At 43.6% G+C, this 8,162-nt stretch overlaps 1 long non-coding RNA gene across 1 annotated transcript; it reads left to right on the forward strand.

Annotated features, from left to right (window-relative positions):
• The first annotated feature begins 6,464 nt into the window (after positions 1-6,464).
• Positions 6,465-7,849, forward strand: LOC135112932 (uncharacterized). Its single transcript, XR_010274623.1, has 2 exons — positions 6,465-7,540; positions 7,650-7,849. It is a non-coding gene; the product is annotated as an uncharacterized LOC135112932 (long non-coding RNA).
• The last annotated feature ends 313 nt before the right edge of the window (positions 7,850-8,162 follow it).

Below are 8,162 nucleotides of genomic sequence, written 5' to 3' on the forward strand. Positions count from 1 at the left end.
ACCACCACCACCACCACCACAGTTTCATTGGATGTCTAGTTTCACTTCTCCAGACTCTCTCAATAGCTGGCGAGGAAACTAGTGAAGGGGAAACCTCATACATTACATATCACTGTGGGGAGTGGCGGGGATCGGGGCCTTCGTTTGACTTGGAGCGTAATGAGGGAACACACTCTCCCCTTGTAATTACTGATGGGGGGATGGGCGGGAGTGGGCGGGGAAGAAGAGCAGAGTGTGGGTAGATAATTTATGTGTAGGGAACGTTACTTTAGGCTTAGGTGGGGGGAGAAGGGCGTAAGGGGAAAGGCGGTGACTTCAAAGGGGAAAGGAAGAGGGGAGAGAGGAGAGGAGAGGCTTGCAAGGACATTGGTACGGTACAAGGAACAGAGGTGACGGGAGAACAAAGAGGAGAGTGGGGAGGGGGAGAGACGGGTCAAAGGGAAGACAGAGAGAGAGAAAGAGAGGGTGGGGGGACAGAGAGGCAGACAGACAGAAAGACAGAGAGACCGACAAAGACAGGTAGGCACAGATGGACAGACAGATAAAAAGAGACACGAATACAGAAAGACAGACAGACAGACAGACTGAGAGGAGGAAGGAAGTCGAGCAGAATTGTGATGGTAAACTTTTCATTTCAACGCCAAAGGAGTAAAGAAATATCTGAAAAAAAAAAATGAAAAAAAAAAGACGAAAGAAGTTCAACATTAGAAGAAATACAAATACGATAAAAATAATAAAGTTTCACGACAAAATTTTCAGCGGTTCATGGTTCAGGATGTGGAGTCGAGGCGGATTCTGAAGCACATGATCATAATTTTTGTTTTGTTCTTCCAAAAGTGAATTCTTTGCTATATGACGCGTTACAGTTTCCTGAGATTGTAAAGGTGATAAACTAAGACAGACGCAGACAAACAGACAGACAGACAAAGGTAGAGAGACCGCGTGTGTGTCAGAGGTGAGAGAAGGGCACAGGGGGGAAAGAGGGAACAGGGAGAGTGACAAAGACCGAGGTAGCGAAGGAGCGAGGGGAGGGAAGAGGAGATTGGAAGTATTAATTGAGAGTTGAGGGGATGGGCAGAACACGAGGAGGGGAGACGAGGGGGGAGGAGGAGAGAACTGGAGCCTACATACACTAAGAGAGAGAGAGAGAGAGAGAGAGAGAGAGAGAGAGAGAGAGAGAGAGTTCAGAGGGGAGACATGGAATGAGAGGCTGACTGAGGGAAGAGAGAGAGAGAAAGAGAGAGAGAGAGAGAGAGAGAGAGAGAGAGAGAGAGAGAGAGAGAGAGAGAGAGAGAGGGAGGGGGGAGGGAGAAACAAAATCACTTCCTTCTTCACGACAACGTAAGTGGAGGGAAGAAAGAGAAGAGGGAGAGACGCCCCCCTTCCCTCCCCTACCCTTTTCCTCCCCCTGCCCATCACCCCTTCATGCGTCCCTCACAGCCTCTCCGGGGTCACAAACCTCACCCCGATCCCCCCCAACACGAACCCCCCCCGCACCCCGAACTCGCCCCCCCCCCCCTCTCGGTAATTAGATACACGGAGGTGAAAAGTCGTTCCCATCGCCCCATTTCTCCCCCATCTCCCCCTTCCCCCCCTCTCTTCTCCTCCCCTTCACGACCCACCCCCTAATTAGCTCGTCTCTCATTGGTTGCCGGTTAATGTACTGGAGCCAATCATGAACGCTCTCTCTCTCTCTCTCTCTCTCTCTCTCTCTCTCTCTCTCTCTCTCTCTCTCTCTCTCTCTCTCTCTCTCTCTCTCTCTCTCTCTCTCTCTCTCTCTGTTCAGGTATTTCAGGTGTTCATTGCTGCATTAATTACGAAAATGTTCAAGGTTATTTATTGATTTGTTCTGTTTTTCCTGATATTCCGTTGCTCGTCGACCTTGCTTTTCTTTTCATGTGCTTGTACCGCAGTATTTCCTAACCCCAGTAGCTTTATCATTTTTCTCAACATTTAGAACAGTGTAAAAAAAAAAACTGTTGCATGCACACAAAGAAAAAAGCACTAGAAAGTTAATTTTGTCCTTTGTAAGCTATAAATTAAACATAAAAAGAAATGCCAAATGCAGTGACGTTATTGGAATAGACCCAGTGATCAGGTTGTCAGCGCCGGGTGAATAGGGAGCTTGTAGAAAGGTGTTTATATTTATGAATAGAAATGTTAGATGGATATAAGTAGGTACATTTTATTCAGGAACTAGCACGTGTAGGTTTGCTGGGTTTATTGCATCTTTCCTCCTCTTCCAATGTACTTTTTTTTTTTATCATCTTTTCATTCATAAACTGGAATTCACTACCATGTTTTGCAATCTTGAGACTTATCCATCTCTCGTTCCGTCCCACTTCGTACTCTACACGCCCCGACCCGGCAGTGGCAGCACCTAACAGCAATGACTGGCGGTACAGGTCTTAACAGGTCTATCAACTAGCTGGAAATCGGGAACATCACAGTCGCTTATTTCAGAGAGAGCAGTAGTACATCTTTCGCCGTTTCCCAAGGGTCAGGAGTTGGCGTCACGTACGAGTCTCCTCCGGTTGCCTCTGTCCCCTGCGTCTTCCTCTGTGACTCCAATCCTTTGCAGTTCTAACGTTCTGTCCTCCATCTCACTTGCTGTCTTCCTCTCGATCTTCTTCCCTCAGCTGGTTTTCTTCAGTCTTTTAATCGGTTCTTGGTCTTCTCTTTGTTGAGTGACCAAATCATCATTTTTTTTTTTTATGTGCTTATCACTCCTGTAATGCATTCAACTCCTGCTCTCCTTCTCACCATTATCTGAAAGCAGCAGCAACACGATACATCAGCAGAACTAGATCATCCACTAGGAACACGTTTTCTATTCCTCGTAACCTTGAACCAACCTACTTTACATTTACAAAAATTAACTTACACTGTGTACCACCATGTTGATATTTTTAGCTACAAGGTGAGTTAATTCGTGGTGTGTTAAGTTTATCGCCACTCGTAATTGGCCACACCTGTGTAGTGACGTAGGCTTCCCCTCCCACGCCCACACCTGCTTTGAACACGCGTCCCAAAAGAGCAATACATCTTCAGCTGTTACACCTCACTCCTCTCTTCGCTACGTCATCATAGTGCAGTCCTTTATCAATTTTGCGTCACTGTCTTGACAACTTTCATCTTGTTTTCTCGCCATCCTTGTATTTTGCTCCGCGTCTCCCCGGTGTTCATCGCAACAAAAGCCACTTATAATTTTTCTTATTTTTCCATTAATTTCCTTTTGTCTCCGCAGCAACAAAACCAACGCCTTGTTTTTCATATATTCCGGTTCAATAGCGTTTCCTCGACGCCCACCATTGCAGATTCACCCACGCTCTCCGCAAGTCCGTCTTTTTCTCTGATGTTCCTTCGCAGGTTTAATATTTCCCTCGCTTCGTGATGAATTGATAATATAACAATGACATACTTGTGGGATAGCAACAATGAGTCTCGCTCCTTACTTAAACATCCATTAAGATTCCACTCAGACTTACATTGTCCACATGGAAAGTAAAAACGAACGTACCACACAATGCAAAGCTGTTATCATGTTGCTACAGCGTTCCCTGGGTCACCATTGCGTCACGTCTTCACAGTACAACCTGTTATTTGACTTCATCTGATCCAGTGAAGCCATTACACGAGGAAGGGAGAAAAGGAGGGAGGGATAAGCCTACTGGAATGGGCTACACGTTCATGGCTGAAGGTGAATGCCCTGCCGCTGAAGATACCTATGTTCTTTAATCAGTCGAGGCCAAGGCAGGTGTACGTAGTCATGGTCAGAAGTAAGATAACCTTCTGCACTCACTTCTCTCTTCTCCACTGTGTTTTGTTTGTGTTGTCACTCAATCTTTAAAGTCCTCTGACCTGCTAATAACCCTTTTATTACTAATGACACTAATTTCTAGGCAATACACTGTTTGCAAGTGGCTGTAGAACAAATAAAAAAGTCTCAGAGGAGTTAGTGATTAATGAAAGATGTGTCAGGTAGCAGTGAAAGGGTTAAACAGTTGAATATATAACCTTACATACCCTGACAATTGATATATTTTAACTGGTCTTTGGATTCAGGCTAGAGGAAGAAACTACTCGTAATCGCAAAGACAGTGGAGGTGAGGTGCGTTGCTCGACCTTTAACTGTAAGTGTGCCTTGCCGAGAGGGACTCAGTACGCGACAGATAGGGAGGAGGGTACTTTTTTATATACGAGTATATATGTTATTATTCTTTGTGCGAGGTTGTGAGAGTCTTTGCGTCACACACGTACCCTTTGGACTCACGTGATGCAAGTTAAGGATGGAAAAATGGAGTGAAGGAAGACAGGTACATGGTAGAGATAAGAGCAAATGGAGCGGAGGAAGAGAGGTACATAGAAGAAAGAAACAAAATCTTAAAAAACTCTACAGAGATGACTGGAGTGAAATGTGACAGTTGTACGTAAGAAACTGTCAAAGAGTAGCTGGGAGGTAATGGATGAGATCTTTAGGCAGAAATAAAGGGTAGCTGTAATAGATTTTTTTTTTTTTCTACGGTAAAGGTAATGAATGAAAATTTTTAGGCAGAAATAATTAAATGTATTTATAATAGGTTTTTTTTTCCTGCTTTTTTTTCCCCTTACAGGTGACTTAAGATAGACAGTGTTGCTGACTAACCTAACCTAAACGTAAACCCAAAAAAGCAAAAAAAAAAAAAAAAAAAACGAAAATAAAATAAAAAGTAAATAAATGAAACAAACACACCATCACTTGTTCATCATACACAAACCTACCTAACGAAAACCGGAACACGGAACCGGAAGAGGAACCACCGCGACACACGACCTACCTTAACTTGACGCATCTTCACCTCTTACATCACGCCCAAAACTGGAAGAAGCGCCCTCATAACCTGCCTTGACTCACTACACCGTTAGCATCCCAAAAACCTGCCTTGTAATACTCACCTGTCACTCAGATTTCAGCTTTACCTTACCACTGCTTAACCCTTACTTAACCCTTCCCTCCTTCTCAACCCTTCCTTCCTTCTTCGCCACTGCCTGCTTACTGACTCCTCTAGCGGCTCCTTCTGCTTTTCCTCACGTCTTCAGTTGAGCCGGGACACGTGACGCTGTTAAATTCAAGGTTGTCTCTGTGTCTTGTGCAGTGTGTCTGTCTCAGAACGGAAGGGTTTTGAAATTATCAGTTATTTTTATTTTTATTTACTCTATTTATTTATTTTTTTTCCATGGCGTGTGTGTGTTTGAGTGTTCGTCGCAAGTTCCGAGCAGCGTGACTCTCTGCATATTTAGCGGCGTTAGGGATGTCGGCTACTCGTTGCGGGAGGGCTAAGTGTCATCTCAGTGGTGGTTATTTTAAGCGGTTCTTTCACTCGATAAGGGAAGGATTAGACGTGACATGAATGCGGGGTATTTTTGGATTTCTTTTTATAGTAGTGTGTGTGTCTGTGTGTGTGTGTGTGTGTGTGTGTGTGTGTGTGTGACCCTGAGTAGCAGGAAAACACGTAGTTATATCTTCCCACACACACACACATACACATAGCGGTCACTGAGGGCGTGGGGGAGATTAGATACGAAGTAGCCAAAGAATCACAATACCCCGAGAATAATGCCGCCCAAAGTCGCCTCTTGTGATCCTCGCCTTGGTCTGGGACGCGCCTCCGCCCTGACGCAGACTAATGTGACTTCGTGTTCTCGACTTACGGTGGGAGATTGGGAGAAAAAAAAAAAAGTGCAGCTCGCGTGACAATACTTACCTCACCTTACCGAAGCGTCGCGCCCCAGCAGATATTAGAGATAGTGTAATGTCAGACCTCCCTCGATATTTGCTGCTTGTTTTATAAGAGGCGCTGGTCAAGGGCAACAAAAACCTAGAAAAAAGGCCTACTTAGATTTTTCTCACTTTTACGTCCAGTTTCCTTATTCCATGAAGGTTACAACGAAGGGCTTTAGTTGTGATTCACTTAGATGCTAGTCTCTTAAGGAAAGGGCCGAAATTGTTATCCGAAATTGGCGTAGATGTTTCTTAAAGCCTCCGTCCTGAAAGTGTCCAAATTATAAGTTATCCAGTCGTTCTGCCTCCTCCCAGTGCTGTTGCTATCCCATCCACGTATCTCTCGTGACAATGCATACAGGAAAATTATCTGAATATGTGTGAATGATAAATGTTGCTGACTGTTCGCCTTCTTTGTTCGTCAGTGATGCAGACGTCACAAAAATATATTTATGAAGACCTTTCGTGCCAAATAGAATAAAAAGATGCTTAACTTTCCATTAGTGGGGAAAAAATTTATCTTCTCATTGTTTTAGTGCATGTTCTTAGTTCATCTGAATAATTTGTTCTTTAAATAGGAGTCAAAGGAGGTAAAGGCGTGTTCTTGTGTTTTAAAGTTGTCTTCTTTGTGTTTTGCGTTTCCTGGCCAGGGGGCGGGAAAGATAAAGCCGATTTTCTTGTGTTTTAAAATTGTCTTTGTGTTTTGTGCTTCCTGGTCAGGGAGCGGGAAAGATGAAGGCGTTTTCTTGTGTTTTAAAATTGTGTTTGTGTTTTGTGCTTCCTGGCCAGGGGGCGGGAAAGATAAAGGCGTTTTCTTGTGTTTTAAAATTGTCTTTGTGTTTTGTGCTTCCTGGCCAGGGGGCGGGAAAGGTAAAGGCGTTTTCTTGTGTTTTAAAATTGTGTTTGTGTTTTGTGCTTCCTGGTCTGGCGGCGGTAACGTTGATGCAGTGAGGCGTACTTTGCCGCTCCTCTCACCTCCGTCTCCTGGGTATCTGAACGTGTGAACATTTGAACTTTTTATTTATGAGCAACTGAGCATGAATACCTGAACATTTTTTGACGATCAATTGAATATGTGAAAATCTTATGAATATTTGAATATCTTACGCACGACTAACTCAACATTTGAATATTTTACCCTTGAACAGTTAAATATAAACATTTGAACATTTTGCTTACCGCCATCTTAGCTTTTTCTTTTACAACTCTCATTTGGTACTGGCATCTTCTGTGGGCCTTTTTTTCCTCTCTCTCTCTCTCTCTCTCTCTATCCCCAGCTCGTCACTTGCAACACCAGTAGAGTTTTCATCTTTATCACAACCTCACAACGCATGGCAGCAAAACTCACGCCAGTAAATCCTTCGAAACACGACAGGAAGTAAATAAAAATGGAGAGGTTGTGTATTTTTGCTTTTTGTATTTTGTCGGTCTCCAGGAAGTGCGCGGTTGTAATGTTTCCCCTGCGATATTTTTCTAATGAGTTGCGTGGCTGCGGGCGTGGATGGAAGCAGCGAGGCGGGACGAGAGAGGAAGTGAGAGAAAGTGTGAGGATGATGCCCGGAAGGGATGGAAGTGGAGGTGCTGGAAATACGGGCTCCCAGTGAATGTACATATTGTTTCGCCCTGAATGGAATGGAATGGAATGAAGTGAGCGGAGTGGTGAATGAATTGTATAAGAAGTGTGGTAGTTAAATACTGCAGCGCAATGAATATATAGTAAATGTTTCCTTGCAGTGAATGAATAGAATAGAGCACAGGGAGTTGTGTGAAGGAAAATTGGTGAGTTTTGTAAGGTTGTTGATGAATGCAAAGGTTAATACGTGTTGGAAGAGGAAACTATTTGCCTGAAGGAGAGGAAAATCTGAATATAGTAAATGTTTCTTTGCAGTGAATGAATAAAACGCAGCACAGGAAGTTGTTTGAAGGAAAATTGGTGAGTTTCATAAGGTAAGTGATGAATGCAAAGGTTAATACGTGTTGGAAAAGGAGAGCTATCTTTGCTGAAGGAGAGGAAAATGTAGACTGGCAGTATTACATCGAGTACTTGGAAACGAGATGTTGCGGAAAGCGGAGAAAATATCAGAAAAAGGAGATGGTGATAATAATAAAGAAATAAAACCATCTAAATAAACGACGGTAAATGAAACATAGGACAAGAATAGAAGATAAAGCTCCATTTTTTTGCGTAGAATCAGTAAAGAAGAAAGCTATCAAGAGCAAACAAACTAGGGGAGCCAGAAACTTATAGATATTTAGAAGCTTATAAGAAAAGTGCAAAATTGAGTTACCCTGATGGTGTTGCGATGTGAGATGTGACAGACGCGGGGTTTAGAGCGGCAGGGATGGGAACAGGAAAGTGAAAATGGATGGAGGACAAAATGTAGGCACTGCGTTAGGTGGT

The sequence above is a fragment of the Scylla paramamosain genome, chromosome 24 (genome assembly GCF_035594125.1).
Source record: "Scylla paramamosain isolate STU-SP2022 chromosome 24, ASM3559412v1, whole genome shotgun sequence".
NCBI classification, from domain to species: Eukaryota; Metazoa; Arthropoda; class Malacostraca; order Decapoda; family Portunidae; genus Scylla; species Scylla paramamosain.